The sequence below is a fragment of the Dromaius novaehollandiae genome, chromosome 4, assembly GCF_036370855.1.
Source record: "Dromaius novaehollandiae isolate bDroNov1 chromosome 4, bDroNov1.hap1, whole genome shotgun sequence".
Taxonomy (NCBI): Eukaryota; Metazoa; Chordata; class Aves; order Casuariiformes; family Dromaiidae; genus Dromaius; species Dromaius novaehollandiae.
The window spans coordinates 44,083,360-44,105,087 of NC_088101.1; the positions used below are offsets into that span (position 1 = coordinate 44,083,360).

The 21,728-nt window shown below is 36.1% G+C and overlaps 1 long non-coding RNA gene across 1 annotated transcript; it reads right to left on the reverse strand.

Moving 5' to 3' along the window:
• Window positions 1-5,536: 5,536 nt before the first annotated feature.
• LOC135328391 (uncharacterized) lies at window positions 5,537-21,314 on the reverse strand. The gene is made up of 4 exons (XR_010389223.1): window positions 21,172-21,314; window positions 16,403-16,482; window positions 15,544-15,610; window positions 5,537-5,622 (listed from the first exon to the last, which is right to left on the reverse strand). It is a non-coding gene; the product is annotated as an uncharacterized LOC135328391 (long non-coding RNA).
• Between the last annotated feature and the right edge of the window lie 414 nt (window positions 21,315-21,728).

The window sequence follows — 21,728 nt, forward strand, 5'->3', positions numbered from 1 at the left end:
CAATGTTATTGATGAAACAATTCCATGACGACCACTGAATTTGAAAAGAGTTATCACGAAACTCTGCAAACAAATCTTAAATACATATCATCCTTGAAAACATACAGTCCTATGCAATACTTGACTCAGTTCTGACTGACGTGTTTTTCAATTTCTCAAACCTTCATTGAATCTACAGTCACCATCACAAAAAATTAAGAAACTCCTTGAAGATTACTGCTGGTAACCTGAAATAAGTCAGCTCTTTAACTGGACAACATGTTATAGGAAGGCAAGATAAAGAGCTTGTACATGTCACTATTCAGACAAACAGAACAGAGAATTATTCAGCAAAAGTGAAAGTCTTGCAAGTTTCCTGGAAGATTTCAGAACTATTTAGACCATTGTATCTCTTTTGTAACTGTGCTGTCTAATTTATGACTTGCTTTCTGGAAATACTTCTCTGAAAGCCAAAGATGATATTTTACCAACAAATAAGTAATCATTGATTAAAACTATTAAGGTATGACTAATCAATAGACTTATCTAATCCTGGTGACAGAACATTTTTATGTTGTTTGAGCTGTGTGGCAGAGCAGAAGAACCTCTGAATGTCAATAAACCTTAAGCTATTTAGCTCACTACTCCATGCAGTACAGTAAAAAAAAAAACAAAAATAAAAACAAAACATTTAGCATGCACAACACACTTCAGATCTCCTAATGCTTCCTTTCAGCCACTGCGTTCACTCAAATACCTGATTCTTTCTCCAAACTCAAAATAAATATTACCTACACAAAAAACAAAGTATTTCAAGGACTAATATGTGACCCTGGTCATTCTCTTATAGTAGAGCACTGGATGCAAATACTTGCCTCCTCTGTGCCCGTAGTTAGAACACATCCTCCAGAACTGGAGGTGCAGCGCGAGAACCTTGCCGAACACCGCTGGCTAGAGTCCTGCCATTTCCTTTATCCATTTGTAGTAAACTGAAGAATTTAAAGCCATGGGAATATAAAAGTCAAATGTTGCTTTATGCTGTAATTAGTAAGACTTTGTGCGCTAAAGCTGTGATATAGATGCATATCCATAGCTGACTGCAATGATACAAATTCTTTTCCACCCCTCCAAGACTTGAATACACAAGCATCTCCAGGACTGAAAATGCACATTACATATAGCTTCCCAAGACTGAGTTCTACAAGGAAAACTCTAACAAATAGATCATAGTGCATTTTAAGAGTAGAAGCATAGAGGCTTAAGCAAACTGATTATCAGAGCTATCAAGTACTGCCATTCTATAATATTTTGATTTTTCCCAGCTTAATATTTTAACAGTAGCAAGAAAGGGAAAAGAAATTACTAAGCTGATAGCTCAACTGTGCAGCAAAACTAAGTCATATTATATGAAAATATCCCGTGAAGAATTACTGCTTATTGACGATTTTTTTTTCCTTTGTAATCTTAACATACAGTTTTCCTTGGTGCCAAGAAACAGTCAATAAAAAGAAAAGCTTTTGTTCTTGAACAGAACCTTTTTTTTCCCCTAAACCTTAGCAACTGTTCCTCAATTCTTGGATGCAGTAAGAGTGGAAGATGGGGAAAAGATTTAAAATGGAGAAGTTTTTATTGCTTACATGAGTGTAGGTTTAGTCTTACATCTGACACACTCATATGTAGCTACGAGAGTATGCTAGAAGTAATTCTGCATTATCGAGCTATGACTAAAAATCAACTATGATTTCAGAAACCTCTCAACATTAGCATTCACACTATTAAATTCCGTCTATGGTGACAAAAATCACGATAGCTGATAAAAAACATTTCCCCTTTCCTATTGTTTATTTTAGGCCAGGTACTTATGGCTAAGCACAGCCTGATGTGACTGTTTTCTGCAACAGTAAAAGATGTAAGTTTTTTAACTGGATTTATTAAAGTGAGCGAGCTCCACTAAACAGCTAGATTAAATACAGGATATGAAATGTCCTTGTCAGAGTTTACTGAGTGTACAGAGCGCTAATCCACTTAAACGCAGAATTGTGCCAGAGTTGTACTATAAAAGTTGCATGCAAAGCTGGGGAACCTGAGAACATTTCTCAGTTCTCAGGTCCAGGTATCAGTGTTGTACCTAAACAGCATATCAGGACAAGATAACAGAAAACCAGAATTCTCCCATACATATTAGATTCCTTTTGAGGGAAGCCTGGACCAGGAGCCACAGTGTTCTTCAACAGGTCTCTAGGGCTGGCAATCAGAGGACTTAAAATGTGGGGACTCAAACTGAGGAGCTGCCACAGAATTTAAGCACAGTTGGCAAGATCGATGCTCTGTAGGTCATTCTGCCTGCTCCAGCTAAAGGAAGTCCAGTAAATGGAAGTTGATTCTCTTTTCATATTGATTAAAAATCTTTGTTATTCTGCTTATTGTAATATAATCCATAATAATTTTTGTAATTTTCATATTGAAATTTCATTTACTTTTCCAAAAAGCAGAATGCTCTGAAATAATAAAAATTAGTTTAGAAAGAACTATATTACTATATGATCAAGAAGGAAAACTATCTTTTGATGTTGAAAAAGCAGAGTATCACATCAGAGAAAGAATGTAGTATTTCTGCATACACACAGGGAGAATATTATTAAAATATGATGTCCTTCTCTAATGCTAATTTGTAAGATGTTAAAAATAGATTTGGGTTTGGAAATAGTTTTAAGAACACTTCAAGATCTGGAAAATTTGCTTTATAATTAAGAATCTAAGCTATTTATCTGTCTAAAAGATTCATAATGATCTTTTTACCACCATCTACACAGAAAGATGATTTCTGATATTGAGAAACCTTTAAATGGGGGAAAAAGCAAGATATCATCGCAGTTGTATTTAGAACACCTTCCATTTAATAAAGCTGTTATTATTTGTAGAATCAAGCTGGTATTAATAGCAGAGGACTAATCACACCCAGTGCATTCACTTGTTCCCTCATGTAGCTGACACACACACGCACGATCATGGTTACCTGACTGGAGCAACAGTGGGGACTCCACCCTCAGCTGTTCACCGAGAAGCAGAGGGTCATATAACTCACCGGTGGTTTCTAGGTAGGTGGTCGAAAAGTCCCTCCAGGGTCCTTTGTTTCATTAGGTATATATATAAAATCTTGTAGTCTTTGTCTGCATATAACATCACCTTGGATGTGATCATCTTGGCTGTGGTCCACAGTGCAGTTGCTGATGCCAGAGTGTGCTGGTGGCCTTGCATAGATTCAGCTGACTCTTGGTGTCCTGAGTTTAGCAATTCTTACGGATTCAGCAGGACCATTAGTCTCTGGAGCTTACCAGTTCTTGGGAGACTTTCACATGCTCCTCAGCACATACTTTTGGTCTCTTCAGTCTTCTGTTTTCTGTTAACCGTTTCTTCATTCACACACATAGGCACCTATCACCTCCAAAGAAACTCGCGTAGAAAGGGCTTTGGACACAACCTGCTGACCAAAAAACCTCCCAAAAATATTTGGGCTGCAAATATGGAGCACATTTTTAAATTAGGGTAATTCAACAGTGAAGCAAATTTTAGTAGTGAATTCTTCACTGCTTGAGGTTTTCACATTAAAACCAGATTAACAGCTATAGAAATTAGAAGTCCATGTAAAGTTATTTGAAAAATTATTCTGCCCTGTGTGATACCATAAATCACAGGAGAATATAAGAATAGGCATTTCAGATTTTAAATCCCCTTGATTTAATCATGTGCCCTGCAATATTAATTAACTTTTTTTTATATATAAAATGGATATGCCATGCTTTGTTATTCCTCACAAAAAATACAACTTTATCAATACAGGGTGTGTGTGCGTATGTGTGTACACACATTTATATGTTCTTTAAAGGTAACTGACAGGATTTCAAAGAATTTCAAGACTTGAGATATGCCACAGTTTAGGATATCCTCATGTTCCTCTCATACATGTGTTGTGAAGGGGAAGCAAAAATCTTTGCAACTACAGGGGGCATGTCAAGGAAACACTTCCATTGATTTACATTAGCAGTTAATTAACATGGACTGTGGTCCCAAACAATTGCTTTGCTTTCTTCCTATAAAGAAATTATTTCTGTGTCCCATTCTCATTTGGTATAATGCTATAATAATATTTTATTTATATTTATATATATATATATATATATATATATATATATATATATATATATATATATATATATATATATATATATATATATATATATATATATATATATATATAATTGTTATATTGGTTCTCCTCCCTGGGTACAATGTAAATAGCTGACTTATTTTACTTATGATGAATAGAAACATTAACCTCATTGATTACTAGAAACCCTGGATTACTGAGGGCATTTATAATCTTTTCAGGTTATTTACAACAGCTAACAAGTGCTAAAATAATGCTGCCATAAGTAACAAGTTCTCAGATGACATGTTGAAGACATACTAATACTTTTCTACATATAACAATAAAGTTATAAGCTTAAAGCTTAAAATCAGTCTTACTTCAGTTTGGGAACTTCCGTATGATAGTCTAGCTATGGCAAGTTCAGTGCCCGAAACCTTCAGACTCAATTTTGATGTTTCCAATAGAGAGATTTATTTTGAATTATACCAAGGAGATTAAGCCTTCAAAGAGAATAAACTACTTCCATTCATCTTAAATAGCTTTGTATCAGGCCTGTAACTGAGATATATGCTGAGGCCCCTAAAAGTGTGTCCTTTTTTTAACCTTGTCATTTTAGTTCCATGAGAACCAGTGACATAACATGCATGACATCATGAATCAGTTCAGTTTGAGCTAACCTTTTTCAATTGTTTTTTTTCTTTCATCAAGATACTGACTGAAGATACTGCTGTTATCCATGACTGGTCCTAACTGCAAGTTCCTCAAAGATAGTACAATTGGATCTCCAACAGTCTGAAATTTCATTATGAATTTAGCTTTTTGTTTATGAAGTTATATTCTTCCTGAAAACACTTAATATTTGCAAGCAACTAATTTATGATCAGACTATGGTTCACAAAAGCCTTATAAAGAACAAGGAGATCTCTGAGCACCATGCAGAGTCATAAGGAGAATAGCAAAAAAAGGGACCTCCGGGAATGGATTCACTCCCAAAATATTTTTCAAGTACAGAGACACATGATAGTTCTGCACCACTCCTGGTACATTGTCAGTGAAGTTGCTGATATGCACTGAAGTGAATTTTGAAAACCTGGATTGTGACAAAAGAGATTGTCCTCCTATGGCAGACATCCAGCTTGTGCTGGATCATCCAGTCAAGTCAGAGCCTTTATTGTCTTCTGTTTCAAGGCTCAGGACTGCAAAAAGAAATTTATAGCGACTTCAGTACATTCAGTATGCACATAAGCAAAGTTCATGCTACACACACTAATCAGAGGAATATAGTCAACTTCAGCCCCTCAGTAAGGTCAATCCATCTGTCGGTGATGAAACACACAAAATCCCATAGGTCATTATAACTAGGTGGTAGGACCTCGCATGTTAAGATGACTTACCCAACAGCTTTGAAGGAGGTGGTTGACAACTATTGAGGCTTTGTGTCATATACTGTGAGAAGGCGGCCTGCAGACTGCAGAATTCCCTCAAAGCAAATCCTACAGATAGAAAATGATAGATTAATTTTTATACTTCCTCTTGGATGGTGGTATTATAAACTGAACCTATATTGTACTGCTTGTAGGTCTGAACAAGAGCTGGCAGATGATGGTCCCAGGAACAAAACTGCAGGTGAGTAGCAGGTAAGATGGAGGATGTCTAGGAATAACAAAGTCATGAGTTTGTTTTCTTTGTAATGGTGTAAAGTAAACCAATCTGACCAAAACATTACACTGCCCAGAATTTGAGAGACAGACTGAAACAGTTACTGCCTTTCATACCTTCAGTACCTCAGCTACAGTTTGAGGGTGTGACTCTCAAGAGGTAGAGGCAGATTGGGTGGCATATCTGAGAAAGCGGGCACTGCTTCTTGCCTCAGAACACAAAATGCATCCTTAGGAAAGGCAACCTTACTTTATTGAAAGAAAACCAACATTTCTTACATCTTTCTCTGTAGAAAGTGTTTTACTTTCTACACAGTTCCAATCCCTCTTAAATTATAGATGGTTTAACTTTTAACTATTTCTTTAATAGTGTTGAACCATTCTCTGCAGCTGAATCAGAGATATAAAAATTTTTCGTACGTGATTTATTATGATTCATGACCTATTTCTAACTGCTCATAAAATCATTTTCCACTCTTGCTAGATTTCAGACTCTCCAGCATAACCCTGTGAAAGTTTTAAGAGCCACAAGTTCAGAATACTGAAGAAGCGTTTACAGAAAGATCTAAATCTTCTTGAAAAGCTTGCAAGCATTTGGCTTCTCAGTTTCAGAAACAAAAGGGAAACTGTTCAGGAACCAAAAAAGGTGGGTTTGGCTATTGTCTTTCTGGTACTGTGAGACTACAGGGCTATGAAAAAATTAAGAACAACCTTTACAAGTATGCAAAGACAAGGCCTCCACCTACAAGGACAAGGACAATAAGACTCCTAGCTGCATTACACCTTCCAAGAGCAAATTCTTGACCAAGAATTGAGCCTCCAAACTCACTGGAGTTAGTTTTATTTATATCATAGAGAAATGAAATAAGTGTCTCAAACTGAGGCAGCTTTTCTCTCTCTTAGGTCAACACAGCATATTAGAATTATTGTTAATGCTCACTCATGTTCAGTGATATTCCTGAGCTCATGCAAATTGTGATCCATTGTTCTATAGGCTGAATAAATATCAAATAAACACCAATTTCTGTGAAGATGACAAAATTTACCAGGCAAAAAGTAAAAGCTGACATGGGATTGTGTAGACGTGGGGCATAATGAGTAAATAAATTAAGATAATCTTAAATGCTTCGATCAGTACCAATGGTTAGTTAAATCCCACTCATTCCTTCACGAAAAACGGACAAATTTTAATATTGTACAGTTCAAGCAAAACACTGCCATAAGATGAACAAGGTGTAAACTGATACATATGGAAGCCAGAAAATTCATCTTCTGCTCACAAAAAGTGCTTGTAAAAATCTTAGATGAACTGTTCAGAAAAAAATCTCAATCATGTCTGAATTTAAGGTTTCATGCTATATCTTTTGAACACTAATCTCTCTGTCCTGAATCAACACCTGCACAGCAACAGAGCAGGGAAAATACTGGTACTTGCAGCTCTAGTCAGCAAGTGCAGAGAAGTCAGGTAGCCTGGCAACAGTGGTACAAGTAATCTTTAAAACTTCATCCATTTAACTCCTCAGGGAGGGGACCCTTAGTGAGCTGAGGCTGCTTTTAAAAGTGATAGGACAGCATCTATAGTCACTGATCAATTTAAAATGGAATAAAGCACATTTAGAATGGTTGAAAGTAGTACAGAACTTCTGGAAAACATTTGGTATGATTTTTTTTTTAAATTACTTAAATTTGCAGGTTAGTGCTGAATAGCTGTTACCTAGAGGACCCCTGCAGAGATTCATTTCTACAGTATTGCATTCCTAAATTATAGTCTTAGTTCAGGGCAGGCTTTAATTCTTTATTATTTCCTTGAAATATTGGTATCTCAGTAGAATATAAATAAAAACCAAAACCACACAAAAATCACACAATATTTCTCAAAGAATGTGTGTGTGGGGGGGGGGGGGAAGCTTGATTTTTAACATCATTTCCAAGCTCATTTACATATAACATCTTTAACGGTTAAAAGAAATCAACAGGGTGACTGATAGCACTTACAAATTTGATACAATCTATGAATGAGATGATGTCCTATAGCAAATTAGCCATAACATATCATCTTTTATAAATGCAGTTAGCTATCAACATTTTTTGCCAGGTCTTATTTGTGAGCTCTTCTAAACGTTTAGGAAGATGCAGATAGTCTACAGGCCACACTTATCAGAAAATGTTAACAACATTGTGCAAGGGACAGATTTTATCAAATGCTGAGTTTTGAGTGACACTAGTACTACCTTGCAAAACGCAATTATACACTTACATGCACGGAGATGCTATGTTCAGAAGACCTTGAATTTAACTATAACATTATGGCTATCACTTGTACTTGCTTTCATTAGACCTATTTTAACAATAGTATTTCTACAGTCTACAGATTCCTAATACCATTTTGCATACCTATGCTGAGTGACAGCCTTTAACTGAGCAACTAGTAGGCAAAGAAAATATTCAAAATTAAACAGCAGTGTTACAATTATTAAAAACCATAAGAGGTCATCTTTCCAGTCATAAGACAAGAAATTAACTCCTAAATATGATTTTTTTAGTATAAGTTATTATTTCTGTCTTGTGAGTTTTAAATTCCTCTCCCCGACTCAAGAAACAGGGACTGATCAAAGGAGAGGATTGTGTGTCTCACAGAAACCTTTATCAGAAAAGTGTCTGGTCAGCTCCCCCCCCAGCTCACCCCCAAAAGCTGGTCAGCTTTTTAAAAGCAGAGCTTCTGCCCTTTCCAGATCAGGCATCTCTTAAAAAGAGAAGGAAGGGAGGGAGAACTGCAAAAGCTGGAGTCACAGGAATGGTGGAGGGAACAGAACAATTTTGGCCTTTTTCCGTACTCTCCTCCCACATCAATTCCTATAGTGCCGTTGTCGGTTGATGAGTAGAAACCTCTGCTTTTCCTCTGCAGAAACCCTTACTTTGAAAGGGCTGAAATTCCTGACAAAACTGGAACTTCTGATGTCAGTGTGTGAAAGTTTCCAGCTTTAGGTGAACTAATTCAATCTACAAACACTTTGAAAAGTTGGTAAAACTGCAACTCTTGTCTCTTAAAGAAAGAGTCCTTGGTGAATTTAGAGCTTACGAACAAGTAGAGTATGAGTAATGTCATTGCCATTCCTTAAAAAGATCAAATCCCACTGAATCAACCAAAATATCACAGTGAGACAGGCACTTCAGAACTACATCATAAAGCCTCTTTTCTAAATATGATAGGCTACATCTTAGCCCTATTGAAGTGCAATCAAATCAAAATCAAAGAATGGATTAGTATGCCTCTAGGGAAATAAATTTGTCAAAGGCTTATCTTCACAGCAGTATCAGGCTGCTCCTCACAGCTTGCTCTCGATCTAGCTCTGCTTCTGACCTGCTGTGCAACCTTGAATAACTCACCCACCTTCCACCTCTGTGCCGTGAACCTCTCTCAGAATTAAGCCACACTTTAACAGGAGATAGGCTCTTCTTGCAACATAAATGCAGGTCAGCTTCTGCTAGATACCCAAATGCTGCTTCCATATTACTAATAACTGCAAGTGTACTATATCTATTTTATCTTTACAGTTCGGGAAATTTTTTTTGATGCAGTCTTATAAACACTATCTTCTTTCCACTTACAAATCTAGGTGACGTAAAAGAGAAGTTGCCTAACAAATAAAAGAAGCCTTGATCATGATCACAGATCTAACTACTACAGAAAAAACCCTCTGCTGTAAATAGGGATGAGAGCATGTTCCCAAATGAGGTAATGCATTTCTGAATTAAAAAACGAAAAGCATACAATTAAAAAAGTCATTGAGGCTTACTGACAAAAGCAATTTTTCAGATCATCTCAACCTCCAACCAGGTAATAACTTAATCTCTATGAGAGCAGGTGAGGCCATCCAGAGTTAACAGTTTCAGCTCACAGCACTGAATACAGTGCTTAGTCTACATGCTCTTAGAGCTATGCTGAATTTACATTAGCAACCAAGCAATAGCACCTTAACAAATACACAGCTCTTACCACAGGTGCTGGAGAAGATGATTTCAAGTAATTTGAAGAAATGTGTTAAAAATCATGGCAATATCACCATAGCTATAGCTAGCCTTCTATTAACTTTGGTAGTCTCGCCACAGCACAGAAACAAAATAGGACTATTCCAGTTCCATATATAGGAGCCAGTTGGAAACACATGTAGCCACATAGAACAGAGCAGATTTATATTTACAAAGCAAGTAGGTGGCTGACCCACTGCAAGGCCCTGACTGTGGCTACCATCCCAAGGCCATTTAAAGCAGTGGAAGAATTTTGCTTAAATAGAGAAGAGACTGGATTCTATCCATGCATTATGATACTCATGAAGCCCTACAGTAGGCTCCTGAACAGGAAGGAGACTGTATTATTCCATAGATTTTCCTCATAGTCATCTATGAGAGGGATTTTTCTCTTGCCATATCTTCTTTACAGTCTACACAATCATTATGGAATGTTTTGTATGCCTAATCAAAATTTTCTGTATGGTGATAACACTCACAATAGAAATTGAGCTACTTATTTTGGAAAATAAAGACAACATACTACATGGCAGTTACAGTCCAAAGGGGCACAAAAGGAGCTTTATTTTGCCTAAATTAGACAACTAGCGATTCTCTTAGCATGGGCCACAGAGGGAATAAGATTCTGAAATAATTCATAGCTATGGATGACTATATCTTGCTCTTCACAGGTATTTCAGTCCCTCTCTCCCTCTTGCCTTTTCAGAGAAGTGAAGTAGTCATTGTGTGTCCTCTCCAATGCTTATTGGTAAGCATTCAATGCTTCAGTGTTTATTGACCACAGTAAGAGTTATTATGCTTGATTACCTAGTAGGCAATCAGAAGTTTCCTGGAGGAAAATGTAGCCTGTTTCACTGATTTTTAAATGATGCTAACACCTATTGCATGTTTCTACAGCTAATACCTAACACTAAAAGCAAACAAGGCTTCACATCCTCCCTAAAATTATCTGTCAGCACAGGAGGACAGAGGGAGATTATAGAAAGGTCAACAGTTATTAGACTAACGCTGTCACTGAAAGTAATGTTACATCCATATCTATGGCAATGAAAATCTATTTAGGACCTTGTAGGTAGCACAGCAAAATTGATATACACAAAGATTCAGGTAATAACCTTACAGATGAGCTTGCATAGCAGGATGTTTCTTGCATAGCAAGCACAAAAGAAGAGAGACAGAAGTAAGGGATAATAAGCTGAAACAGAATGAAAGCTCACATCACTGAATTGCACTTGGTAAGGGGGGCAGGAACAGGGAGGAAATTGCTTATTAGGATTAAAAACTTTTCTAGGAAAATATACTTTTTTTTTTTTACAGGTCCTTTATGATTTAAGCTTCTTCCTGTTTACACCATTTTTTTGTCAAATCAGAAAGTCTTCCTAAATCTCCTGCACCTGGCAGAGTCTCAAGCCTTGATCACTTTAATGAGAGCCATTTTACAGCTTTCCTAACCCATGGAAAACCGTCAATCTCTATGGTAAGTCTTTTAAATGATTTCTTTAATAGCTTCTCAAGGTATCATCACTGTCCTCTGCAGAGCAGCTGAAATCATCCACAGGATATTTAGTTGTTACTTGTACAGCTTTATAGAGTAATTACATGGTGCATGTGGCTCCTCCTCTGCAAAATCCCCAGGAGTGGCTTATTTAGTGTCCACTAGCTTCTAACCCCCCCTTTTTTTTAACATCTTTTTCTACTAGTAAGGAGCTAATTTCATTTTTATCTTTTGCTGTTTCTTATGGATTACAGTACATTGTAATTCTTCTCTGCTACTCAGATATATTCTCATCTTCTCAGTTAAGGCCTCTATTTTTTTTTCTCTCATAGCTTTCTTTAGCAGTTTTCTGCTCTTTGACCCTTTGTTCTTTTGCTTATTTGACATGCACAAATGTTGTCTTTGGCAACTCATCTGCAGAGGTTCCCCCTGCCCGCCCCCCCCCCCCCCCTTGGTTTAGTTTTGCCTGACAAAGGTCTTCTCTTGGATCTGTAATTTGTATTTCTCACTGTTGGAAACGGTACTGTTTCCAGACTGATCACTTACCTCAAACAAGACATTATTCCTTTATTTCCACTTAATTTACAAAGCTGAGCAAGTCTAAAATTTGCTCATTTTTCAAATACATTTTACTTTGACCATGAATAAAGTCTTCTATTTTTCAAAACTATGAGTACTGACCTTTCTTGACAAAATCCAAATTGATTAGTTAATGTTTTTACATTCAAGCTAGAGGAACATGGACTGCACTCATACAATTAACTACCTCTGTCTTCACCAAAGAGTAAGAAGCCTTATAACAGTAGAGCAAATATAGAGCATAAATGCTTGTTATGAACAAGCAGATACTGATATATTATATTGCATCATCTTAGAGCATTATAAGACAACAAGACAAAATCTTTATATTGTATGAAAACTCAAAAGGTATTTAAGTTACCTAGATGTGCTACCTTATTTTTCTTCCTCTACGCATTAGCTCAATATGCACCTCATTCTTAGTCTGGAAGTTAGTTTCTGCTTGAAAGATCCATGCTTTTGGATTTAATCACTGAATACAATAGGAGCACTGAATGTAAATTTTGAAAGACCTATTTTTCTTTAATCCAGTCTCTCTTTTCTATCACTTAAAGTTACATAGTTTCCAACCTTTTCTGTATGCAGCAGTAGAGTTAGCACTTTTTCTACTACATCTAGAAGATTTTATTCTATATTACTCCCTGTGATTCAAACAGACAGCTAATACGCAAACCTAGTTTCTTTGCAGTAGCAAGCGAAATAAGTTATTGAGTCAGGCATATTACTTAGCATAATCTCATTTCTAAACAAAATAATAATAAACTAGTGTAATATTTCTTCCACACTGAGGAATAATAATAATAATAAAGCATGCAATCTTATTTCCCACAAGACAAAAACAAAACAAAGCTACTTTGTGTGTTTAGAAATCCCCAAAGCTGTCACTCCAGAGCACCATATACCAAGACAACAAACTTCTTTCTTTACTTCTTACCTCTACACCTGACTTTCCAAGTTGTTGCTGCTTCTACAGCTCTAACTCTACATGAATTTATGCTTTCCTGTGTTACTCCTTCCTCTACACTGGGCCAGCACAAGCATTTGTGCAGCTATGCAAGAAGCCAGACTGGGACATTACTGCATTTGAAAAAACTATTTAGCAAAAGAAAATGGCTAGTCTGCTTAAATTAGCATTGCCCCCAAGAAGCCGTTGACCAAATTTCAATCTAGGAGAAGACCCAAAGTTTTAGTAGGTCCACGGGGGTTTTTTTAGACTTAGAACTCATCTGTGGGCATTTTCCTCCACTTGCATAGAATCTGTACTTTGTAATTACTTATTGGTGAATACTCACAACAGACATCTAGGACTAACGAGCAATAGCTAGACATTAATGTGCTTATCACCCTTGAGAAACTGGATAAGCCTTTGCTGGTCAGACACCAGCCAGTGAGAAAAAAAAAGAATGGATCTCTCTTGGTCCTCAGAATAGGCTAATCCTCAAACTTGCTGAGCTGTCATCTTGTAATTCCTTGTCTTCTCCCTTAGGTTTTAATAGCTTTTCATGTCAGTGTTCTTCCTCTTGAACCTTTCAGGATTAAAGTAACTTGCACCTTAATTTTCACAGAAAAATTAAGCCAAGGTAACACAGCTCTGCAGCACCAAACTTGGCCTTTGATCACAAACTGTTGAACCCAGACTGTCTCATACCCTTACACATTCTACTGCTTCCATATAAGATGAAAAGGTTTGCATTACAAAGTTAACCCAAGCAATTGTCACTCTTCTGAGCACCCAATTTAATATAATCTCAGTACAAGCAGGCTGTAAACACCACCTGCAGATTAGTCTGGCCTTGCTGATGCTGCAACATATTTTTTAAAAAACGAACTCAACAAATGTTTCTTTTCTCTATCTAAAAACAAACACTGGCATCCTTGCAAATCAGAGATATGTGTACGCACATATGTGCATGTGAAAACCACCAACTAGCATGAAGCTTCTAGTCAGAAGTCAGGCCTTTAACATTCATGAGTGATACCTTTTCTTCACTTACAAAGTATCACGTTCTTCAAATATAAAAGCAAAGTATCTCAAGTACATGAGAGATCAAAGTGAAACAAGGCAAGAAACAACATGTTTGAAGCTACAAGACTACAAAGACTGAATCCTGTTGCCAAGTTTTATTGCATACACTATGAACTCTTCATGCCTTTCCTTCTCTTCCCCAAGACTCCAAGTCACATCCTCATGCAATCTCCTCCTAGGCCAGGGGCTGTGCATATGCATCCTACTTGCTCCTATAATCTTCCCCATTACTAAGATTTGCCTGAGATAGGTCATCTAATGATCCCTTTTTGAGGGGATAAAACAGAACATGGTTATGCAGATATTAATGAGTCCTCTCAACCTCTCACGTGATTACAGGCTTACCCCTATGCATGAGTTTTTGCACGATCTGCACTGAAGGCTAAGTCTCTGTTGGTGAATTCATTGCACTGGAAAAATTGTGATCGTTCAGTATAGTTTGGAAGGAGTACTTTTGCTCTGCTATTTCAAAGTATAGCTTTGAAAACACAGCTGACTCTACCCTAGAAGTGCTTTGCTGGCAGAATATTTTGATATCCCCAAACTGGTAACATAGTAAAGTTTTGAGCAGTATCTGCTTATCTAGGTATTCCAACATATCTATTGTTGTTATAAGTAAACTATAGATAGAAACCTGGATACAGGTCTTTCCAATGCTGTGCATCCAGTTTTGTATTCCAAGGGAATTCCCATTGACATGAACGTTGCTAAATGTGACCAAGAGTGTGATCTCCTAGGAAGCGTAAGCCATTTTGCCATCAAGAGGTGATCCTGCCCCTCCCAATGCTCCTAACCTGCATTCTTATCCTCTTCTTTTGACCACAGGAGTACAAAGTAGTAAGTTGGACCAATGTGCTTATGAATCTAAAAACAAATACCTGCCTATTACACAAATACCCCATCTACTTCCAAAAACCCCAACTTGGATTTTATTTCAACTTGATAGTTTGTTAGCAGAAAACAATATCCCCCTTATGAAACATTGAGCTGCTACAATATTTAAACTGGACTGCAATTATAATTATCTTTTTCAGCACAATGGCCGAATTTGGCTAGCCTATAAATGGTTTAGCTTTTCCATTTCAGAAGGGTTATTCCTTCTGATTATGAATCAAGAGGCATGCCATCCTAATTATTCTGCCCAGAAAAGAGCAAATAGTGGAGATGAGTCAAACACAAATGAGAGGGTTTGACAGCAATATAAGCCCTGGAATAGATGAAATATTCAAGGATGCTAAAATAAATAAATAAACAATTTTCAAAAAGCCTGATGACCAAGTAAGTATTTCTTTGCATAATTTTTCAACTCAGCTGTATTCTGAAACATTTATTTATGAAGATTATGCTTGCAAGTTTTCATCTTTAAAAGATGAAGGTGATATATGTTCATTATATAAAAAGGGGATGTTTCCCCAAATGATATTTGTCTGTTATTATGATATAACATACCACATTACTTTGTTTAGATGCATATCAAAATTGCTTAGGCTTAAGCCAAACCTAAAAAGCTAGATCCCATTACATACTTGGACCATCTGTGAATTTGAATCCAAATTTTAAGATCTCAGTGTGGACCAATGATTACCCTTCTTATGAGAAGAGTACCTATAATTAGCTCTCTACTTACCCCAAAGTTCATTTGCATTTTCTTGTCCTCTGTATAAGATATTTGTAGTGTAGCATTGTTTATTAACCTATACAAATAAAAAGAATAGTGTTTGAAATGGCCCTAAATACAAAGGCATATTGATAATTATCAGCATGTGCACATCTGCAGTACATTTATCTTCTTAGGTAATCACTAGATTTTTCTCAAAATTACACCTATGCATATAAAAACTCACTGATTCATTTAACCATAGTGCTTAAATCAAAATATAATAGCAGCAACCATAGAAAATCATCATCTGCTCCCACTAGCCTCCAAGCCTTCCAGTTCAAGAACTATATAGAGTTCAGGTTTTGGAGGAATCCATTATGTGATTTGTTTTTTTTCCAATTACGAAAACCGTTGTTTACCATATAAGTGAAGCACTAAAGTACAGCAAAAGTGTTACTATTATTTTTTAAATATCTAGATGAAAACATTCAATAATTCATACAGGTCTACGGCTTTTAGTTTGAAACCTAAGTCAAAATAAAGTAAGATGCATTTATCAAGTGGGCATTTATATGCTTATCCTTAAAGATATTTGCAGGCATTCCACATCTTTGTCCTCATTACTGAATTTTATCACCAGCAGCATAACACTTGTAAGTAGATTTATTTTCTCTTTTTATGATTTTATACACACAAAAAGCCCCCATGTACATTTCCTAGATTCTAGCAAAAAAAACAAAAAACAAAAAAAAAAACAGTTCAAAGACATCTAACCACTCAAGTTTTTTTTTTTAATGGACTAAACAAATACAGAAGCTTTCCAAAACTGTCATGAAATAGCAAACAGTGAAAATATGTTTTATGAGAGCCATATCAAGATACATACTTCAGACATTCTTGTTGCTATCGGTACATTCACACTGCTGAAATATCTTAATTTTCTCCCTTTCCGATTATTTGTCATTCCTAAAAGAGGATAAAAGGAAATAGAAATTAGTCAGTGATTGAAGCTTTGCCAAAGATGCATATACTCCTGACAGAACATACACCATTGTATTCTTAACGAAGCAAATAAGATGAATGAAGCACAGAAGGAAAATAAGATTTCAGTAAATGTAACCATAGCTTTCATATTGACTGCATATTACTTCTCAAGGAGCTTCTGTATAGAAGACAGTGCCAGTGGAGGCTCAAGATACTTGAAGCATAGCAAGTTCCTATGCTACATATTAATAAAGTATTTAATTGGAAAAATATATTAACCATTAATTTAGAGAGGCAGAAACTTACAATTTCCTATTTTAAAAGGCTTGAAATTACATATTATGTTTCCGACTCATCCATCTAAAAACAGGAAAAAAGACATTGAGCTTGAGACAAAGCCTATTAGAATAAATTAGTATTCATCTACATTAAAAAGTATGAGTGCTGAATACTCATGTAGGTGCATACTGAATCTTGCCTTCATTCAAATTTCTGTGTGTATATAATCGTAATTTCTTCTAATAAACTAATATTCGGAAAAAAACTTCAGGAGGTACCAGCAAATGTAGATTACTGACAGAAGTGTTTTTTTTTTTTTTAATACATTTGAAAAATACAGTCTTCTTGAGCCCTGATCAGAAAGTGTGTATACAAATTCTGTTTTGTTTTTTTTTGGGGGGGGGGTTGTTTTTTTGAATGAATGCAGATAGAGCGTGCTCTCTCTCATATTTGTACCTTTTTTTTTACTATTGATTCAGACAATTATTCTGTATCTGAGGGGTCATGGAAGGAGGATTAAATAAAGTTTGATCCTGCTTCTACTGCATCCAAAGCAAATTCTAATAAATGTAATTGGATGCAAAATTTCATCCTAAGTAGTGAACATTTAGAAAAATGTGGAGTTTGTTTCTTTGGGGATAAAATAGAAAATTCAGCATGGAAAGAGACCTAAGTTTTTCTGTGTATGTATTACAATGTGACTGTTCTACTTGATGTCTCTTTGGTTTCTGCTTGATATTATAAGTGAAAATAAGAAAATATTTGTCAAGTGCTATTCTTAATTGTCAAGATTACTTGATCATGAAGAAGTACTGTAATGACATCTGGAAGATACCAAATTGCTTCTTGAGTTTAAAAAAAAAATCTTCTATAATCACAACTTTAATGGAATTAGAAATGCAATAATGCATGCCAACAGAATTGAGTATAGGAAACAAGTTACGAAAGGAAAATTAAATCAATCATTTCAGAAGAGCAGCAGTAAAACTGTATCTCCAGATTATCATTTCTTGATTATCATTGGCAGTTTGACTGTGCTAATAATCTGAGGGAAAAAAAGGCACTACTACAATGAAACTGCAGTTTCATCATACTGATAGGTGGATGTTAAAAACTTCCAAACAAGAACAGTGTCTACAGTATAGAAGATTGTCCACTTTTGGGACAGTATGGTAAGCTCCACCAACACTAAAATGTGCCTGAAATCTTTTCTCTTATGAATAGGTTTACTCTTCAGCTGTATCAGAAAACTGATCCCACTGAAAAAACAAGCAAGGAAGGGATTGACAGGGACACAGTGGAGAGAGCACCATCACCTTTTCAGCAGCAGTGCATTCTTACATCCACTTAAACCACTCACGAAACCAGACCCTGAATACTGCCAAACGAAGGAAAAGGGGGCAGGACAACTTGCGTGTGGTAACGGGGCTGCACGGAGCTGCTCACATACTGCATGGACCTGAACAAGGAAGCACCCCAGAAGGGGGCTGGAGTGAGAGCGCGTGGATCCTGTGGTGAAGGCATTTGCACAGGGAAGACAAGACAAGGCACACCTATCCTAGCAGCTATGGAACAGCTTTGTCTTAAGGGATAAAATAATTTAAAATCATATTTTACTCCGCAATGAAGTGGAGTAAGAGCATGAACATGCTTAGCCACTGTGACTCAGCAGCCTAGAGGTAACTTGTTAAGCAGTAACAACTCAATTATCTGTCTACAACCATGTTACATACACACACGTGTGTGCATTAGTTAATCTGAATTAATGTGTCTCTGCATATATCTATCTATTTCTTTATGTTGATACTAAATTCTTATGTTGATACTAAAACATGAGATCTAATATTTTATTTCCAATAAATGGTAACATCCACCAAAAGAATTCCTCCTTGAAAAAGAAAGAAAAAAAGGGGGGGGGGGGGGATTCACTTCCCAAGGTTACTTCTGAAAACGAGAATCTAAACAAAGCATGAAAGATGCTTCAATGATTTTCCATGTCTCCTCTTTTATTACATTATAGCTAGTTCCAAGTCAGTCCTGATTATTCTGTTTACTCACTTATGGTCTGTATTCTACCCTGAGAATGAAGCAGAACATCACAACTTAATTGAATTAGTGATTAACCACCTGTAGGAACTCAGCCATTTTAGCTAGATTTTTGACTTTAAAGATAAAGCCAAAAAATTTAAAAAATGTGGGTAGGCTTAGAAATCTGACAGAGAAATAGTGAATGCTTTCTAGCTGTGACTGCAAAATTGGGAAGCAGTTTGAAATTAAGACATCTGCATCTCTACTCTTAAGTGGAAGACTACTTGGTTCTAGGGTTTAAAATCCCCAAGCAGTGCTATAGGACTCAAAGTCCTTAGATGCCTGTTGTAAAAGAGCTTGCTTAAGCTTTTTTCTTGAAACACAGGTTAGAATTCTTTTTTAAAGTCCCTCTGTGCTTTATTAGATTCATCTGCTACAGCCTTACCTTCAGGTTTACCTGTTTTTAGTCATAATCTATAGAAAATCCACATTTAAGGAACATCATCACTGGATAGTGAAACCAAATCCCAAAATTCCAGAATACCAAGATTAAGCATATCAAGTAGCCTTGATCCTGCTCCTTTACAGATACACATTTTTTCCATCCACAGGATGATATGAAACAAGCTGGGGTATAATGGCTTTTGGATGAGAGACTCAGAAGTTGAAGTCCCACATGCAAGATTATTGAAAGCAATACTACGCAGTTGCAATTTGGGATCTACATATAAAATATATCACACAAAGACTTATTTCAAGTTATCAGCAAACAAACAGTACCTGAGTCTTGTAGAAAGGCAAAGTGGATTAGTCTGTAATTTTCAAGAAGAAAATCATTCTAAAAAAACCTGGATATTAAGTGATCCTATATTTTAAGGTCTCACTTGCACCAATATTCAAAGCAAATATTTTATTATTCCTATTATAAAATATGTTAAAAAAAAGCAAACATCTGATTTTCTAGTATTTTAAACGATCTTTTTAGGTCAGTCTTCTCTCCCGAAGCGATTTTACTTTACCACTCCCATAGAGCACTACAGGAAGATAAAGCTGTGGGATTTAGACATGTTTTCTATTAACCTCCCAGGAAGATATAAATCTAAATCCTTTAAACTTCTTTAAAAAATGCTGAGTTAATTTGCTTTTCCTCAGGCCTCAGCTACGACGAGTGTCAAAATGATATCATAAGTTACTCAATTTCTGCCTTCTAGTCCTTTGCTTCACATACCTCTGATCTTTAACAGCTTTCTTAACACAACAGAATAAACAATAAGTAAATGTCAAGGAATACCCAAATCAGAACTAAAAGTTAGCTTAGTCAGATTAAAGCAGAGTCTAAGTAGGACACTTAACTGTAAAACTCTGAATAGATATTATCCATTTTCTGCCTATTCAGAGATTCCGTAAGGATTTTGTTGCTGTTTTTACTACCTATCACAGGTATTTCATAGTACACAACAACATTTAACTGCTGCAAAATGCATTTGTCCATCTTATTTCTGAGCCCCCTATATGTAGCTGTTTTTAAACCATACAAAATATATTTTCATAAACATTATACAATTCTGTTTATTTTTAGACAATTATACATTATGCATCCTCCTATAAATTAAATCAAAAGTAAATATCTTTATTCAAAGATTATACTCTACTAAATTTTGTGCAAAGATAAAAAAATCCACTGAATAAAAGCATTTTACCCTCCTTTTTACAATATACTCATGATGTCACACGTTTCAAGATGAGGCTTTAGTAGTTTCTATGTGTTTTAGATTCATGATCATAGGAAAAGAGAAACCTAGTAACTTGCTCTGAGTTCTATCTAAAATAGAAATTGAATTCCTCTCAAGATACAAAGTTTAATGTTTTTCAGACACCCATGCTAGCCAGATTAAACCTGTCTGGAGTCACGATTTAAATGGAATCTCCAAACCAGGAGTATAATACACTGACCTACTCTGTGACAAACTGGAATAATCACTTTTAGAAAAGGACAGTTACTCTCTGGTTAGCTACAACAAACTCAACTTCCAACATGAAATACACTCTACCAAAAGTGGTTTGAACTTGGAGAATGTTATACCTTGGGAATGCAAAACTTGACAGCTTTTTGCTGTCCTTCCACTCCTGCTTTTTCTCTAATGAAAGGAATAGTTAATTTACTTAAAAGGTTGAGGGTGACAAAAGGATGATCTGAGTGTCCTATTCTGATACTCCCAGACAGATCTGGTTTTTTGTGGTATGCTAATCTCCTTCCCGATAAAGTCACTTTCTTTTTTTCCACCACATTGGAGCAGTAAAACAAACGGTAAACAGGATTGTCTACTCACAGACAATGAAAGCATCGGGACCTACATAACTTACCCAAGTCTTTCTTTTGCTCTAGGCACAGTAATTGTTTCCATCTCAAACTCTAATATCACCACTTCATCACCTTACGCAGGGTGGATAGAAGTCTTTACTATCTGAGCAACTGCAGATACCGATTGTATTGATAGCAAAAAGCAGGTATCCTGTAAGAAAAAGAATATATAATGTGTATATATTAGGTACACTGTAAAGGAAAGAAACTAACCAGTCAGCCACCAAAAGCAGAAGATTAAGGCAAGTGGTAACACACTACTCACTGCTCCTTGATACGAGATGGGAAAGTTGAGTGTTGTGGAGTATCAAGGAGCAGAAGCACATTGGTCTGCTCTCTGCCTTCCAGAATGCTTTAACCAAGGCCAAAGATTAAATACATTGCTAGATGACAGGGTGAAGCTGGAGACCAAGGCTTGCAGGTTTATATAGATATACATAAAACCATCTGTGAAATAAATGCATCATGGTGAAGAGTGTACCAAGAATCTGAATGCCAAGTTGGATTTTTGAGAAAATTGGTGATAAGCAAGCCTCTTCCTTGCACTTTCAATTAAGTT